Genomic DNA, 21,194 nt, shown 5'->3' with positions numbered 1-21,194 from the left:
CCCTTGACCAATATCTTAAAGTTAGTACAATGTTATACATTACCTATATCATACAATGTACGGTTACGTTACGGTGTCATACAATGTTGATACATAAGTTCTGTTGAAGACGGGGTAAATAAGTAGTCTATTGAAGAGGGGGTTATTAAGTATTCTATTGAAGAGGGGGTTATTAAGTATTCTATTGAAGAGGAGGTAAATAAGTATTCTGTTGAAAAGGAGGTATAGAGGATATCTAACAGTGTCTTCAGTAATACCAAATATATTTCATGAGTGGGGCTAATATTTTGATATTTTTCACGAGTGCGCAGCACGAGTGAAAAATATCAAAATATTAGCCACACGAGTGAAATATATTTGGTTTTACTGAAGACACTGTTAGATATTCTGTTTATTTCATTTTTTATCAACGAAAACCCTACCCCGTATGCTAACTAGGACTACAGCGATAACTTGTAAACAAAAAAAGTAGTTTCCCCTGTCCAGGTGCTGACATATATGTCGGGCTTTCTGATTGGTCAATTATTTTGGTATTTTCTAATCATTAATTTGATTGGTCAAATCAGCAAAATAAGAATTCTAGTGAAGAGAGGGGTAAATAAGTATTCTATTGAAGAGGGGTAAATAAGTATTCTATTGAAGAGAGGGGTAAATAAGAATTCTAGTGAAGAGAGGGGTAAATAAGTATTCTATTGAAGAGGGGGCAAATAAGTTTTCTAGTGAAGAGGGGTAAATCAGTATTCTATTGAAGAGAGGGGTAAATATATTCTTATGAAGGGGGGATAAGTATTCTATTGAAGAGGGGTAAATAAGTATTCTATTGAAGAGTTGATAAATAAGTATTCTACTTTGATAACATCTTTCAATAAAGTGTTAATGAAATAAATGAAGATAAATAAGTATTATATCTTTTGGGGGGTAAATCAGTATTAAATTTAAGTCGGGTAATTAGTATTTATTTAAGTGGGGTTAAGTAATTATCATATTTAATTGGGGTAATAAGTATTTATTTAAGTGGGAGTAAATAAGTATTTTACTTCATGGGATGTAAATAATGTATTTAATCATTATATTACAACTTGCACAGGTTAGATTAAAACATACTTCAAAGGTGATACGGGGTCCTCTTCAGAAGGACTGCAGTCGAGGCCTATCATGGCGACTGATAATGGTTGCAATTTTAGACGGTTTGGCGACGGCGTTGTTTGACGTTCCCGTTGTGACATATGATATTAATAGATATGATAAGCCCCGAAATGGCCGTTACTACATCCTCACATGTACAGAATTATCACCAAGGTTATTGCCTGTCATCAGTGTTTGAGACACCATCATTTAATCAGTTAGATTGTCGCCGTGCTCTTGTGTTAAATACATGTCTATACTTCAATCTCCCACCCAACAAATACATGTTATTACGAATCATCAGATCATAGGGCACGGTTACTAGTATGTGAGAATGACAGTTTCTACTTCTGATAATTATATAATTTCATTAGATCAGTGACCCTTAATCTCAAATGGTGTCGTTTGACGGTCGATGGGAAAATGTATGGCCACGAACGTGAATTTCACGTGCAACCAAAGTCCAACCAAAGTCCGCGAAATGACAAATATATCACTCACTAGTTTATCTGTCCATTTGATAATGTCAGTAAAATAATAAAATTACACTGTTTTGCTTTCTTCACTACATTTTTTTTTATTTACAATTATAGTTTTTTGCGTTTCGTTTATCTAGTTTCTGTCATTGCTCAAAGTGTGCAGTGATCGTGGAAGGTATGATATCACTCCCAGCGAATGTTTATATCGATACCGCAGGTATAGCTACTATGTCTCAGACATTTCCTGGCGTGGCGTGATTTCACCACCAATGCACGTGAATTTTGTAGTAGTGTTACATAGATGTATTTATTCCAACAAATTGTGTGGGGAAAAGAAGGGGAAAAAAACAACCAACTTTGCATTTTTAGGTTGTATTTATAAGTTTTTATTTCTATCTCGAAGGTAATCTAATGCAATATAAGTTCAGACGCTAATATTTTCTGCATCAGAAACCTCACCACGTACACTGCGAGATTAGAGAAAACATGGCGGATAAAAATTATATTTATGTTGTTTATCAAATGTAATCTACACTCCACATGCTATCTGGACCGCCGGTCTCTCTCAAACTTGACCGAAATAGAAAGACTCTGCGAGGTGACACGACGGCCAGGTGCAAGCTCACAACGCTGGGGACGCATGCACTACACGTGCAATGTACCTTCTAAACAGTAAAGGTCAATTACTGATTTTGTAGTAAAATTTGGTACATATACATGTGATAAGATATTAAAGAAATGGTTTGTTAGTTACGACCACTGGGACTAAACAGACAAAACGTGATCGATCAAGTCATTTCGCCCTTCACATTGTCTTAGGCAGAACAGTGGGACAAGCACGTGCACGAATTATCTTTGACTTTTGATATTTGAAATGACCATGCCTATTTAGAAGTTATTAACGATCTCGGCGATAATATCAAGAAATTTGACAGAGGATATATAACAGGCACACCCGACAGTGAAACAAGTGCGAGGGTCGCTCCACCTGGTGGCTGCCTGAGACACGGGAGGCTCGAGTTTTCTCTACAATATCATATGGTCAGTACACTCTGTCACAGATAAGGCGCCCTCTGGTGTGAGGAAAGTTCGCCACAGGGCGTGTATTTAACCCTCGAAGTGATGTTCAGCAGACCACGTGCCATAAAATACCACAGTTAAGAACCGATTCCCTGTAAGACGTGTACCATTTAAACAAAAATATTTTTCTGACCAGATAACAAGTGACGTCATTCTGACGCTGATTGAATATCACACTACCCGAATGTTGTGTGCATTGACAGATCGTGTTTGGGTTAACCCACGAAATGGCAATGAACTTTAAAAAAAAAAAAAGCTTTAGGAATATCTGCAAAATAAGAAGTACTGCATGCTCAGTTCAAGTAATTTCTAAAAAAAAATTGTGGTTTAACGAGATTTAAAAAACCCACAAAACGTTCAGCTAATTAAATCACGAAATGATATCGTATTCTATAAACCCTTAGCCTAGATTACCTCCCTTAGTACCATTTCTCCACGCTAGGCTGCGCTCATTAATAATAATTTTCGAAGCGAAGCCTAGCGGGGAGTACAAATACTACCACAGACAATCCAGTCTACTTTGTCCGTGGCTAAATAGCTCATTTTTCAACTTCCAGGTAAACGGCGTCAGCGAAACTTCTCAGATAAATACAAAATGGACATTTGGTATTAAATATAAGTTCCACACAAAATTAACAAAGGCTAGGTTGTTTTTTCAGCTCACCTGCCCGAAGGGTGCATCCATCATCCGTTGTCCGTCCGGTAGCAACTTTTTTTTCCTTTAACGACTCCTCAATGACCATGAGGTCCAAAGGTTACATTATGTGGCCAGTAGCACACTGAAATGAATGGAGTCAAATGTTGTAATATATTTTAACTACTCTTCCCAATAACCAAGACAATTTCTAAACATTTTCTTAAGGTTGGAAAGTATTCTTTATGTAAGGATTTTTGTTACACAACCAAGGAATGCTCGAAACGTCACGTATAAAACAATCGTTGGCTATGTAACAAAAATCATTATATAAACAAGAAGACGGAGGTTATGATATTGTAAATGTAGACATATGGAGAAGAATTGGTATTTGACACCTACATAAACTATATGAATTAACTCTAGCTCTCTTCTTCAGCTGTAGAGCACGAGAGCAATGCCGGCCAATTGTACCCCTTGCCCCCGCCCTCGCAAAAAAAAAATTAAAAAAATCGGAATATCTTCAGAACTCCTTTATTTCAACATGAAGGACCATCTTGATTACGAACGAAAACATGTTGTATATGGTACCTCAGTTACTCCAGACACAGTGAATGTTTTACTTTGGAAGTGTATAAAAGACTTGCGTGGATTCCGTAGACCTTGTTTTATTATCACATGAAGGAAGCGTTTCATGGATCTGAAATATTTCTATTTTTCTACTTTCCACATTATCACAACATGGGGTAATCTGTTTTAGAATCAAAATTGACGACGTTCTTACCAACATTTCAAAACACAACGAGGGGTTTTGGTAAAAAAAAAAGTACTCTTCAGTGTAACGACTATAGCAGGAACGAAACGCGTGGCCCAGGAGGAGCCAAGTTGTTGAAGTGGAGTATTGTTTCTTATCGGATTTCAGCAGAAAATGCCAGCATGTTTTGCACGTGTAGACCAATACATTGACATACTACTAGAGTTCAAAAGGTTTCTACGTTTTCTATTGAGATAATATACGCTACAGACACCGCTCCCAGAACACTCCTTTCACTAACTGTTTTGTCATCTATTCGGCAGATCTAATCCAAATGTGACAAACATATGGTCAAGTGCACCCTTCTATGACGCACACTCTTATAGTGTTAGGTTGATTACGGGTGGGCGAGGTCAATACAAGGTCATTGACTGGTCTGTTCAAATATGTACATAAACTGACAAGTATCCAGTCACACGGGTCAGTGATCATCAATGACTATTATTCATTTTGAAAAATTTGGTTGAACAACACAGCTGGTTATGATGTATTCCTGTATAAAGGTGTTGATATAATTTCACAAAGACCCTAAGCCTCACATTTGTCAACAACCCTCTGACCGACTTACGGAAATTGTGATGTTCGACGATGGCTCGATAATTGGACATTGTTGGAACACGATCTTGGATAGCTGTTGATATTACCGAACCACTGTGAAGTGTATAATCCTCCTGTTACCAGATTTGTCTCCCTTTGTGTTCTTGACAGAATTGAATACTGTTTTCAAAGTACGAAAGCCTATTGGCTCATATCGGAGTTATTTTCGCGTAACGACGAGAAACTAACGCCTTGTATCGCGAAACTAACGCATCATAACGCGAAAGTTAACTCCCTCGTAATACCTGTTTACCTCCTACTTAAACTAACCCAGACTTTCGTGTAAAGGCACGTTTTCCGGAGCTAAAAAAATCGCCAAGAAACGGCAAAATCAAATGACGGAAAGGGAAACTATCCGAAAGAAATCAAACCATAGTTAATATATATTATATCATCGCCGTTTATATAAATATGTATAGTGATTACTATAATTTATTGTAATATTTTAAACCTTACCTTTAATCGTGAAAACAATATAACTTTGATTATTGTTTAGTATGAGATAAACTGTCAGACAGTTAAACCTTTGTCAAGCTTTGGAGTGAGGAATTAGCCAGAGATGGTTGAAGATCAGGAAACTGTAGAAACATCCCCAAGGAGAAACTGTTTTCACTACAGAATTGGAATTAAGTGAATGTGGGTTTTAAGAACTCCAAAGAGCTTTTGATTAATCTTAAACATCCACTCCTATATAAGTTTCTTCCGTCAAAACTTTTGATTTTTTAACTTTTAAACTACCACTCCCCATTCCAAACTTAGGAACGCCTTCGTTATCTTTTGATCAACGCCTTAAATACATAGGCTCTATGAACTATACGGAACATTAAACATACGACTAGGACCTATAGAAAATACACCGCAGATGAAGTCGTAATATGGTTGAATTTTTGATCGACAACATCTTTGTTGAATTTGTTGACCATATCTTTGAAACAATGTATGCCTTTCTGTTGGTCGACCTGTTTTTTTTTTTGTTTTCATACGAGCCTCGATCTTTACTCACCTCGTTCTTTACTTACCTCATCTTTACTTACCTCATCTTTACTTACCCCGATCTTTACTTACCTCGTTCTTTACTTACCTCATCTTTACTTACCTCATCTTTACTTACCTCATCTTTACTTACCTCATCTTTACTCACCTCATCTTTACTTACCTCATCTTTACTTACCTCATCTTTACTTACCTCATCTTTACTTACCTCATCTTTACTAACCTCGTTCTTTACTTACCTCATCTTTACTTACCTCATCTTTACTAACCTCATCTTTACTTACCTCATCTTTACTTACTTCTAACTTTACTTACCTCATCTTTACTTACCTCATCTTTACTTACCTCATCTTTACTAACCTCATCTTTACTTACCTCATCTTTACTTACCTCATCTTTACTTACTTCTAACTTTACTTACCTCATCTTTACTTACCTCATCTTTACTTACCTCATCTTTACTTACCTCATCTTTACTTACTTCTAACTTTACTTACCTCATCTTTACTTACCTCATCTTTACTTACTTCTAACTTTACTTACCTCATCTTTACTTACCTCATCTTTACTTACTTCTAACTTTACTTACCTCATCTTTACTTACCTCATCTTTACTTACCTCATCTTTACTTACCTCATCTTTACTTACTTCTAACTTTACTTACCTCATCTTTACTTACCTCATCTTTACTTACCTCATCTTTACTTACCTCATCTTTACTTACCTCATCTTTACTCACCTCGTTCTTTACTTACCTCATCTTTACTTACCTCATCTTTACTTACCTCGTTCTTTACTTACCTCATTTTTACTTACTTCTAACTTTACTTACCTCATCTTTACTTACCTCATCTTTACCTACCTCATCTTTACTTACCTCATCTTTACTTACCTCATCTTTACTTACCTCATCTTTACTTACTTCTAACTTTACTTACCTCATCTTTACTTACTTCTAACTTTACTTACCTCATCTTTACTTACCTCATCTTTACTCACCTCGTTCTTTACTTACCTCATCTTTACTTACCTCATCTTTACTTACCTCATCTTTACTTACTTCTAACTTTACTTACCTCATCTTTACTTACCTCATCTTTACTCACCTCGTTCTTTACTTACCTCATCTTTACTTACCTCATCTTTACTTACCTCATCTTTACTTACCTCATCTTTACTTACCTCATCTTTACTTACCTCATCTTTACTCACCTCGTTCTTTACTTACCTCATCTTTACTTACCTCATCTTTACTTACCTCATCTTTACTTACTTCTAACTTTACTTACCTCATCTTTACTCACCTCGTTCTTTACTTACCTCATCTTTACTTACCTCATCTTTACTTACCTCATCTTTACTTACTTCTAACTTTACTTACCTCATCTTTACTTACCTCATCTTTACTCACCTCGTTCTTTACTTACCTCATCTTTACTTACCTCATCTTTACTTACCTCGTTCTTTACTTACTTCTAACTTTACTTACCTCATCTTTACTTACCTCATCTTTACTCACCTCGTTCTTTACTTACCTCATCTTTACTTACCTCATCTTACTTACCTCGATCTTTACTTACTTCTAACTTTACTTACCTCATCTTTACTTACTTCTAACTTTACTTACCTCATCTTTACTTACCTCATCTTTACTTACCTCATCTTTACTTACCTCATCTTTACTTACCTCATCTTTACTCACCTCGTTCTTTACTTACCCTCATCTTTACTTACCTCATCTTTACTTACCTCATCTTTACTTACCTCATCTTTACTTACCTCATCTTTACTTACCTCATCTTTACTTACTTCTAACTTTACTTACCTCATCTTTACTAACCTCATTTTTACTTACCTCATCTTTACTTACTTCTAACTTTACTTACCTCATCTTTACTTACCTCATCTTTACTTACCTCATCTTTACTTACCTCATCTTTACTTACCTCATCTTTACTTACCTCATCTTTACTTACCTCATCTTTACTTACTTCTAACTTTACTTACCTCATCTTTACTTACTTCTAATCTTTACTTACCTCATCTTTACTTACCTCATCTTTACTTACCTCATCTTTACTTACCTCATCTTTACTTACTTCTAACTTTACTTACTTCTAACTTTACTTACCTCATCTTTACTTACCTCATCTTTACTTACCTCATCTTTACTTACTTCTAACTTTACTTACCTCATCTTTACTTACCTCATCTTTACTTACCTCATCTTTACTTACCTTATCTTTACCTACCTCGATCTTTACTTACGTCGTTCTTTACTTACCTCATCTTTACTTACCTCATCTTTACTTACCTCATCTTTACTTACCTCATCTTTACTTACCTCATCTTAATTTACCTCATCTTTACTTACCTCATCTTTACTTACCTCATCTTTACTTACCTCATCTTTACTTACTTCTAACTTTACTTACTTCTAACTTTACTTACTTCTAACTTTACTTACCTCATCTTTACTTACCTCGTTCTTTACTTACCTCATCTTTACTTACCTCATCTTTACTTACCTCATCTTTACTTACCTCGATCTTTACTTACTTCTAACTTTACTTACCTCATCTTTACTTACTTCTAACTTTACTTACCTCATCTTTACTTACCTCATCTTTACTTACCTCATCTTTACTTACCTCATCTTTACTTACCTCATCTTTACTTACCTCATTCTTTACTTACCTCATCTTTACTTACCTCATCTTTACTTACCTCATCTTTACTTACCTCATCTTTACTTACCTCATCTTTACTTACCTCATCTTTACTTACTTCTAACTTTACTTACCTCATCTTTACTTACCTCATCTTTACTTACCTCATCTTTACTTACTTCTAACTTTACTTACCTCATCTTTACTTACCTCTAACTTTACTTACCTCATCTTTACTTACCTCATCTTTACTTACCTCATCTTTACTTACCTCATCTTTACTTACCTCATCTTTACTTACCTCAACTTTACTTACCTCATCTTTACTTACCTCATCTGTATACTTACCTCATCTTTACTTACCTTCATACTTTACTTACACTTCATACTTTACGTACCTCATCTTTACTTACCTCATCGTTACTTTACTGACCTCATCTTACGTACTTCTAATCTTACTTACCTCATCTTTACTTACCTCATCTTTACTTACCTTCATACTGTACTTACCTCATCTTTACTTACTTCTAAGCTTTACTACCTCATCTTTACTTACTTCTAACTTTACTTACCTCATGCTTTACTTACCGCCATCTTTACTTACCTCATCTTTACTTACCTCATCTTTACTTACCTCGCTTTCTTACCTCATCTTTACTTCTTCTAACTTTACTTATCGTCATCTTAACTTACCTCATCTTTACTTAATCTCATCTTTACTACTCATCTTTACTTAACCTCATCTTTCCTTACTTCTAATTTACTTACTCTCATCTTTACTTAGCTCCTCTTTGCTTACCTCATCTTTACTTACCTCATCTTACTTACTTCTAACTTTACTTACCTCATCTTTACTTACTTCTAACTTTACTTACCTCATCTTTACTTACCTCATCTTTACTTACCTCATCTTTACTTACCTCATCTTTACTTACTTCTAACTTTACTTACTTCTAACTTTACTTACCTCATCTTTACTTACTCTCATCTTTACTCTACCTCATCTTTACTTACCTCATCTTTATCTTACCTCATCTTTACTTACCTTCATACTTTACATACCTTCATCCTACTTTACCCTCATCTTTACTTTACTTCTACACTTTACTTAACTCATCTTTACTTACCCTCATAATCTTTACTTACCTCATCTTTACTTACATTCTACTTTTACCGTACCTCATCTTTTTTTACTTACCTCATCTTTACTTACTCTAATCTTACTTACTTCTAACTTTACTTTCTTCATACTTTACTTACTCATCTTTACCCTTACCTCATCTGTGACCCTACATCACTCTTTACTACCTCATCTTTTACTTACCTCATCTTTACTTACCCATCTTTACTACTCGTCATCTTTACTTACCTCATCTTTACTTACCTCATCTTTACTTACCTCATCTTTACTTACTTCTAACTTTACTTACCTCATCTTTACTTACTTCTAACTTTACTTACCTCATCTTTACTTACCTCATCTTTACTTACCTCATCTTTACTTACTTCTAACTTTACTTACTTCTAACTTTACTTACTTCTAACTTTACTTACCTCATCTTTACTTACCTCATCTTTACCTACCTCATCTTTACTTACCTCATCTTTACTTACCTCATCTTTACTTACCTCATCTTTACTTACCTCATCTTTACTTACTTCTAACTTTACTTACCTCATCTTTACTTACTTCTAACTTTACTTACCTCATCTTTACTTACCTCATCTTACTTACCTCATCTTACTTACCTCATCTTTACTTACTTCTAACTTTACTTACCTCATCTTTACTTACTTCTAACTTTACTTACTTCTAACTTTACTTACCTCATCTTTACTTACCTCATCTTTACTTACCTCATCTTTACTCCTACTTTACTACCCACTTTACTTACTTCTAACTTTGACTTACCTCCATCTTACTTACCTCACTTTTCCTACCTCACTTTACTACCTCTTACTACTTCTACTTTACTCTCATCTTTATTCTCTACTTTACTTACCTCTCTTTACTTACCTCCACTCTCTTTACTTACCTCATCTTTACTTACCTCATCTCTTACTCTGACTTTCTAACTTACTTACTTCTAACTTTACCTCTCTTACTTACTCCTCATCTTTACTTACCTCATCTTACTTACCTCATCTTTACTTACCTCATCTTTACTTACCTCATCTTTACTTACTTCTAACTTTACTTACCTCATCTTTACTTACCTCATCTTATACCCACTTACCCTTCTCTTTACTTACCTCATCTTTACTTACCTCATCTTTACTTACCTCATCTTTACTTACTACCTCTCTTACTTACCTCCATCTTACTTACCTCATCTTTACTTACCTACACCTACTCAACTTTACTTACTTCTAACTTTACTTACCTCATCTTTACTTACCTCGTTCTTTACTTACCTCATCTTTACTTACCTCATCTTTACTTACCTCATCTTTACTTACCTCGATCTTTACTTACTTCTAACTTTACTTACCTCATCTTTACTTACTTCTAACTTTACTTACCTCATCTTTACTTACCTCATCTTTACTTACCTCATCTTTACCTACCTCGATCTTTACTTACCTCGTTCTTTACTTACCTCATCTTTACTTACCTCATCTTTACTTACCTCATCTTTACTTACCTCATCTTTACTTACTTCTAACTTTACTTACCTCATCTTTACTTACCTCATCTTTACTTACCTCATCTTACTTACCTCATCTTACTTACCTCATCTTTACTTACTTCTAACTTTACTTACCTCATCTTTACTTACTTCTAACTTTACTTACTTCTAACTTTACTTACTTCTAACTTTACTTACCTCATCTTTACTTACCTCATCTTTACTTACCTCATCTTTACTTACCTCATCTTTACTTACCTCATCTTTACTTACTTCTAACTTTACTTACTTCTAACTTTACTTACCTCATCTTTACTTACCTCATCTTACTTACCTCTCTTTACTTACCTCACTTTACCCCTACCTCATCTTACTTACTTCTAACTTCTTACTTACCTCATCTTTACTACCTCATCTTACTACCTCATCTTACTACCTCATCTTTACTTACTCTAACTTTACTTACCTCATCTTTACTTACCTCATCTTTACTTACCTCATCTTTACTTACCCTCTCTTACTTACCTCATCTTTACTTACTTCTAACTTTACTTACCTCACTTACTTACTCATCTTTACTTACCTCATCTTTACTTACCTCACTTTACCCTACTTCACTTTACCCTCATCTTTACTTACCTCACTTTACTACCTCATCTTTACTTACCTCATCTTTCTTACCTCATCTTTACTTACCTCACTTCTACCTCACTTCTACTCTTCACTCACTTTACTTACCTCACTTTACTTACCCGTCATCTTTACTTACCGTCATCTTTACTACCTCATCTTTTTACCTACTTACCGTACCTCATCTTTACTTACCTCATCTTTACTTACCTTCTTCTATCTTTACTACCTCATCTTTACCTTACCTCATCTTTACTTCTCTAACTTTACTTACCTCACTTTACTTACCCATCTTACTTACCTCATCTTTACTTACCTCACTTACTTACCCTCATCTTTACTTACTCATCTTTACTTACCTCACTTTACTTACCTCATCTTTACTTACTTCTAACTTTACTTACCTCATCGTTACTACCTCACTTACTTACTCACTTTACTTACCTCATCTTTACTTACCTCATTCTTTACTTACCTCATCTTTACTTACCTCCTATCTACTTACTCACTCACTTACTTACCCACTTTACTTACCTCACTTTACTTACCCTCAATCTTTACTTACCTCACTTCTGCACTTACTCAACTTTACTTACCTCATCTTTACTTACCTCACTTTACTTACCTCATCTTTACACCTCACTTCTAACTTACTACCTCATCTTTACTTACCTCACTTTACTACCTCATCTTTACTTACCTCACTTACTTCTACTATTACGCTAACTTACTCTCTCTACTTACCTCTCACTTACTTACCTCATCTTTACTTACCCTCTATTACTTACCTCATCTTTACTTACCTCATCTTACTTACCTCATCTTACTACTTCTAACTTTACTTACCTCACTTTACTTACGTCAACTACTTACCTCATCTTTGTACTCTACTCACTTTACTTACCTCATCTTTACTACCACTTACGCCTCATCTTTACTTACCTCACTTTACTTACCTCTCTTTACTTACCTCATCTTTACTTACCTCACTTTACTTACTCCTAACTTCTACTTACTTACTCACTTTACTTACCCATCTTACTTCTCACTTTACTTACCTCATCTTTACTTACCTCATCTTTACTTACCTCATCTTTACTTACTTCTAACTTTACTTACCTCATCTTTACTTACCTCATCTTAACTTACCTCATCTTTACTTACTTCTAACTTTACTTACCTCATCTTTACTTACCTCATCTTTACTTACTTCTAACTTTACTTACCTCATCTTTACTTACCTCATCTTAACTTACCTCATCTTTACTTACTTCTAACTTTACTTACCTCATCTTTACTTACCTCATCTTTACTTACCTCATTCTTTACTAACCTCATCTTTACTTACCTCATCTTTACTTACTTCTAACTTTACTTACCTCATCTTTACTTACCTCATCTTTACTTACTTCTAACTTTACTTACTTCTAACTTTACTTACCTCTAACTTTACTTACCTCAAACTTTACTTACCTCATCTTTACTTACCTCATCTTTACTTACCTCATCTTTACTTACCTCAAACTTTACTTACCTCATCTTTACTTACCTCATCTTTACTTACTTCTAACTTTACTTACTTCTAACTTTACTTACTTCTAACTTTACTTACCTCATCTTTACTTACCTCATCTTTACTTACCTCATCTTTACTTACCTCATCTTTACTTACTTCTAACTTTACTTACCTCATCTTTACTTACTTCTAACTTTACTTACCTCATCTTTACTTACCTCATCTTTACTTACCTCGATCTTTACTTACCTCATCTTTACTTACCTCATCTTTACTTACCTCATCTTTACTTACCTCATCTTTACTTACCTCATCTTTACTTACTTCTAACTTTACTTACCTCATCTTTACTTACCTCATCTTTACTTACCTCATCTTTACTTACCTCATCTTTACTTACCTCATCTTTACTTACCTCATCTTTACTTACCTCTCTTTACTTACCTCATCTTTACTTACCTCATCTTTACCTTACCTCATCTTTACTTACTTCTACCTCATCTTTACTTACCTCATCTTTACTTACCTCATCTTTACTTACTTCTAATCTTTACTTACTTCTAACTTTACTTACCTCATCTTTACCTACCTCGACCTTTACTTATCTCGATCTTTACTCACCTCAAATTTGTACTTGTCTCGATTTTAATTACTTACCTCGATCTTTACTTACTTATAACTTTACTTAACCCGATCTTGACTTACCCCGATCTTTACTTACTTCGATCTTTACTTACCTCGTTTGTTACTTATCTCGATCTTTACTTGCCTCAATCTTTACTTATCTCGATCTGTACTTACCCCGATCTTTACTGAACCTCGATCTTAACTTAGCCCGATCTTTACTTATCTTGATTATCTCGATCTTTACTTACCCCGATCTTTACTTACTTCTAACTTTACTTACCTCGTTCTTTACTTACCCCGATCTTTACTTACCTCGATCTTTACTTATCCCACTCTTTACTTACCCCGATCTTTACTTTCCCCGATCTTTACTTACTTCGATGTTAAATTTACTTAACCCGATCTTTACTTACCTCGATCTTTACTTACTTCTATCTCTACTTATGTCGATCTTTACTTACCTCGATCTTTACTTACCTCGATTTTTACTTGCCTCGATCTTTACTTACTTCTATCTCTACTTATCTCGATCTTTACTTATCACGATCTTTACTTACCTCGATCTTTACTTACTTCTATCTCTACTTATCTCGATCTTTACTTATCACGATCTTTACTTACCTCGATCTTTACTTATCACGATCTTTACTTACCCCGATCTTTACTTTCCTCAATATTTACTTATCTCGATCTTTACTAACAACGTAGCAGGGATTACCGTATGATAAGCGCGATGATTTCAATATCTCAATTGTTAACTTTCCATTTCTAGATAGTAACTTCCCGGCTTCCCCTACATACGGCGTTTACATGTACGGCATTCAAGGCCGTATTCCCATTATCACGATTTTCGTGACAGATGTCGACTACTAACGAAATCAACAACCGAGGGTTTTGAGAGATGGAGGTTGATGAAGACCATGGGAAAGTTTAATGGTCGCCATCACGACCTCATTTAAATGTGACTTGACCTATCTGTGTGGCGATGAAGCAAAAGACGCTTACTCTACCGGAGCATCTGGTCTAAATCTCCTTGTACTTTCTTCACGAGTCTCCATCCCGATCTGTACTTTGCCCTCGTTTGATCGATTTTGACTTAGAAATTTGTCGGTATTGATCGCTGTCTTCCAAGGTTGTATCCGCTTGGAATCAATATCAGTACATTGAGGAATAAAATAAATAAACTCGAATAAATACGTGTGCGTGCAGTTTCATTGTGTCTATCATTAGTGTTATTGTCGTACATATAGTAATGTTGTTATTATTTATGTTTCAAAATTTTGAAATTTTGTACCATACAGTTTCGTGTATTCCCGAGGGATCTAGTTTTCTGTACAACTGTGACTGGACACGTACATGGTATCAGATGGTCTTTCAAGGTTCCTCTGTAATACGAAGGTTAAGGTGATTCGTTATCATAACAATACGTTATCAAACGCACGTGTTAAGATGATTGATTTATCAAACACCACGTTCATATGTAAATAAGTGAATGAAATGCACCTGACAATGCGTGTTGGTACACGTGTTGAGCGAGTATTGCGTTCCCTGGACCACTACGTTTAACGGTATAGCAATTACCCGATCTTCGCTCAGCACCGCCTCCCATGCGAACATGATAATAACTTGCCTCCCTGGGGAAGAAGAGACTCCGGTCAAAGGTTACGTGTCGATGTCATTTACTGGGTTTAATTTTGGACCTGTCTCTATACCAGTACCGCACCAATCTTCAATGACGGTGTTTACGGGCGCCAAAAATACAATAGAAACTCCGTCTGGTGGTGTGCCTTTCCTTTACGGTAGTCACAATCCTGCCAGCACTTCTCTTTAGAAGACACGTCCGATTTCACATGTACCCAGTAACGTAACGACACAGCGAAATTCAAAGGTGCCTTGGATTTCAATCATCCCGTTAACGCATTCGAGGCTCGTTGCCAAGGTTGTTTAGCAGCCCGCACAGTTACGTCACAAATGAATACGCGTACTTTGTACACGTAGTAAAAACCAATATCCCAGTCAGAGTTTGGTACGTAAAAGGTTATAGAATTGATAGATGGGGTCTGGGGAATCGTTCGTCTTTTTGAGCGAGACAAATATACTCAAGGAGAAACACATATTTGCTTGTTTACATACAAATCGTGGTATTAGAGACATCAGTGATTGTAACAAAAATACAAATCGCAGTTGGCGTAGTTTGAGTCAAGTGTTCCCAGAAAATAATTCAGTGATCCATGTTAAGGTTACATGTGATACCTACGTATATGTTATATGCATACTAGAGTTACTTCCCTTTGTTCGTTTGAAGTTATCGACGATTTTTATTTTAATTAAAACTGTTTTTTTTTTCAGTTCAAGACCCATTTAGAAAGGAGACTGTATATCTAGTGTTTTCTTATCGAAGTTCTCGTCAGTGCTTGGCGATTTTCTCATATATTTTTTTTATGTTGATTGTGATTTGACATTCATTGTAGACATATATGGAAATACAGCAAGTAAAACATCATCTAAGTTAAAACATCCGGTAAGACACCTTCTCTGGTAAGATACAGTCTTAGGAAAAACACCAACACTACTAAAATACCACCCTTGGTAAGACAGTCTTTGGTTATACCTAGTCTACAATAAGAGCACATCTGATAAGACACCTCCACTGGTAAGACAATATCACTGGTAAGACACAGACCTCTGGTAAGACACGACCTCTGGTAAGACACGACCTCTGGTAAGACACCACCGCTGGTAAGACAATATCATTGGTAAGACACCACCTCTGGTAAGACACGACCTCTGGTAAGACACGACCTCTGGTAAGACACCACCACTGGTAAGACAATATCACTGGTAAGACACCACCACTGGTAAGACAATATCACTGGTAAGACACGACCTCTGGTAAGACACGACCTCTAGTAAGACACGACCTCTGGTAAGACACGACCTCTGGTAAGACACCACCGCTGGTAAGACAATATCATTGGTAAGACACCACCTCTGGTAAGACACGACCTCTGGTAAGACACTACCTCTGGTAAGACACGACCTCTGGTAAGACACCACCACTGGTAAGACAATATCACTGGTAAGACACCACCTCTGGTAAGACACGACCTCTGGTAAGACACGACCTCTGGTAAGACAACATTACTGGTAAGACACCACCTCTGGTAAGACAACATCACTGGTAAGACACAAGACACCACCTCTGGTAAGACAATATCACTGGTAAGACACGACTTCTGGTAAGACAACATTACTGGTAAGACACGACCTCTGGTAAGACACGACCTCTGGTAAGACACCACCACTGGTAAGACAATATCACTGGTAAGACACCACCTCTGGTAAGACACCACCACTGGTAAGACAATATCACTGGTAAGACACCACATCTGGTAAGACACGACCTCTGGTAAGACAACATTACTAGTAAGACACCACCTCTGGTAAGACAACATCACTGGTAAGACACAAGACACCACCTCTGGTAAGACAATATCACTGGTAAGACACGACCTCTGGTAAGACACGACCTCTGGTAAGACAACATTACTGGTAAGACACGACCTCTGGTAAAACACCACCTCTGGTAAGACACCACCACTGGTAAGACAATATCACTGGTAAGACACCACCTCTGGTAAGACACCACCTCTGGTAAGACAACATAACTGGTAAGACACGACCTCTGGTAAGACAATATCACTGGTAAGACACCACCACTGGTAAGACAATATCACTGGTAAGACACGACCTCTGGTAAGACACGACCTCTGGTAAGACAACATTACTGGTAAGACACGACCTCTGGTAAGACACCACTTCTGGTAAGACATGACCTCTGATAAGACAACATTACTGGTAAGACACCACCACTGGTAAGACACGACCTCTGGTAAGACACCACCTCTGGTAAGACAACATCACTGGTTGACACCACCTCTGGTAAGACAATATCACTGGTAAGGCACAAGACACCATCTCTGGTAAGATACAGTCTTAGGAAAAACACCAACACTACTAAAACACCACCCTTGGTAAGACAGTCTTTGGTTATACCTAGTCTACAATAAGAGCACATCTGATAAGACACCTCCACTGGTAAGACAATATCACTGGTAAGACACAGACCTCTGGTAAGACACGACCTCTGGTAAGATACAGTCTTAGGAAAAACACCAACACTACTAAAACACCACCCTTGGTAAGACAGTCTTTGGTTATACCTAGTCTACAATAAGAGCACATCTGATAAGACACCTCCACTGGTAAGACAATATCACTGGTAAGACACAGACCTCTGGTAAGACACGACCTCTGGTAAGACAATATCACTGGTAAGGCACAAGACACCATCTCTGGTAAGATACAGTCTTAGGAAAAACACCAACACTACTAAAACACCACCCTTGGTAAGACAGTCTTTGGTTATACCTAGTCTACAATAAGAGCACATCTGATAAGACACCTCCACTGGTAAGACAATATCACTGGTAAGACACAGACCTCTGGTAAGACACGACCTCTGGTAAGACACCACCGCTGGTAAGACAATATCATTGGTAAGACACCACCTCTGGTAAGACACGACCTCTGGTAAGACACCACCGCTGGTAAGACACCACTTCTGGTAAGACAATATCACTGGTAAGACACCACCTCTGGTAAGACACGACCTCTGGTAAGACACCACCACTGGTAAGACAATATCACTGGTAAGACACGACCTGTGGTAAGACACGACCTCTGATAAGACAACATTACTGGTAAGACACCACCTCTGGTAAGACAACATCACTGGTAAGACACAAGACACCACCTCTGGTAAGACAATATCACTGGTAAGACACGACCTTTGGTAAGACACGACCTCTGGTAAGACAACATTACTGGTAAGACACGACCTCTGGTAAGACACCACTTCTGGTAAGACAACATTACTGGTAAGACACGACCTCTGGTAAGACACGACCTCTGGTAAGACACCACCACTGGTAAGACAATATCACTGGTAAGACACGACCTCTGGTAAGACACGACCTCTGGTAAGACAACATTACTGGTAAGACACGACCTCTGGTAAGACACCACCACTGGTAAGACACGACCTCTGGTAAGACACCACCACTGGTAAGACAATATCACTGGTAAGACACGACCTCTGGTAAGACACTACCTCTGGTAAGACAACATTACTGGTAAGACACCACCACTGGTAAGACACGACCTCTGGTAAGACAATATCACTGGTAAGACAATATCACTGGTTGACACCACCTCTGGTAAGAAAACATCACTGATAAGACATGACTTCTGGTAAGACACCACATCTGGTAAGACAACATTACTGGTAAGACATGACCTCTGGTAAGACAATATCACTGGTAAGACACAAGACACCATCTCTGGTAAGACAATATCACTGGTTGACACCACCTCTGGTAAGACAATATCACTGGTAAGACATCACCTCTGGTAAGACAACATCACTGGTAAGACAGCATCACTTGTAAGACAATATCATTGATAAGACACCACCATTTTGTAAGACAGCAACACTGGTAAGATATCAACTGTGGAAAGAAACCAACTCGGGTAAGACATCAACTGTATTAAGACCCCCTCTCCAGTAGGACATTAACTCAAGTGACCACATCTGTAATACACTACCTCTGCTAAGACATCAACTCCAGTAAGACACCACCTCTGGTAAGACATCGACTGTGGTAAGACACCACCTCTGGTAAGACATAAACTCCTGTAAGACACTACCTCTGGTAAGACATAACTCCTGTCAGACACCACATCTGGTAAGACATAAACTACAGTAAGACACCACCTCTGGTAAGACATAACTCCTGTAAGACACCACCTCTGGTAAGAAATAAACTGTGGTAAGACACCACCTCTGGTAAGACATAAACTCCAGTAAGACATCAACTCCGGTAAGACAACTCCTGTAAGACACCACATCTGAAAAGACACCACCTCTGGTAAGACATAACTCCTGTAAGACACCACCTCTGGTAAGACATAAACTCCTGTAAGACACCACCTCTGGTAAGACATAAACTCCAGTAAGACATCAACTCCGGTAAGACATAACTCCTGTAAGACACCACATCTGAAAAGACACCACCTCTGGTAAGACATAACTCCTGTAAGACACCACCTCTGGTAAGGCATAAACTCCTGTAAGACACCACCTCTGGTAAGACATAAACTCCTGTAAGACACCACATCTGAAAAGACACCACTTCTGGTAAGACATAACTCCTGTAAGACACCACCTCTGGTAAGACATAAACTCCTGTAAGACACCATCTCAGGTAAGACATAACTCCTGTCAGACACCACCTCTGGTAAGACATAACTCCTGTCAGACACCACATCTGGTAAGACATAACTCCTGTCAGACACCACATCTGGTAAGACATAACTCCTGTTAGACACCACATCTGGTAAGACATTGACTGTGGTAAGACACCACCTCTGGTAAGACATAAACTCCTGTAAGACACCACCTCTGGTAAGACATAAACTCATGTAAGACACCACCTCTGGTAAGACATAAACTCCTGTAAGACACCACCTCTGGTAAGACATAAACTCATGTAAGACACCACCTCTGGCAAGACATAACTCCAGTAAGACACCATCTCTGGTAAGACATCAACTACAGTAAGACACCTCTGGTAAGACATAACTCCTGTAAGACACAACCTCTGGTAAGACATAACTCCTGTAAGACACCACCTCCGGTAATCTGCTGTTAATCCATTGCATTATAATTTCCACACAATATCAAATCCATGTAGACTGTTCAATCTCAAACTGCAGACATTGAGAGTGCTTACTTGGGATTTTTTATCATGTTTAAAGGTTAAACTTCAGTGCTACTATTACTAAAGATCTGTTTTCCAGAAAATAACTCATATTGAATTAGACAAATCAAGCTAAAAATACACACTAATTCCTAATAAGAGCAATTTTTAGGATTTCTTTTGAGGTCTAAAGGTCAATGTAACTGTTACCTTACATAGAAAATGTGTCTGCCCAATACTTAGTTTCTTTGGAATGACAAAGCTGCATACCTATACAGCTTGATTGGAATTACTTTTTGATGTGAAGGTCAAAGGTCAAGATCATAGAAATATTGTTTTCACTCAATAACACCCAGACAGTTCCCTGTTCGGATTACCATTATTTCCACACAATAACACACAAGTCCCCAGACAGTTCCCTGTTCAGATTACCATTATTTCCACACAATATCACAAGTGGACAGATCCAACTCTAACTTCACACACTGGCTTTCTTATCAGAAGTGGTTGCTTAATTTTTTTTCGCTTATTTTTTTTCAATAAAAAGGTCGAAGTCAAATGTCAATGTTACTGGAAAC

The sequence above is a fragment of the Pecten maximus genome, chromosome 9 (genome assembly GCF_902652985.1).
Source record: "Pecten maximus chromosome 9, xPecMax1.1, whole genome shotgun sequence".
Lineage (NCBI taxonomy): Eukaryota > Metazoa > Mollusca > Bivalvia > Pectinida > Pectinidae > Pecten > Pecten maximus.
The sequence above is the reverse complement of the archived record's forward strand: the minus strand, read 5'-3'. Positions refer to the sequence as shown.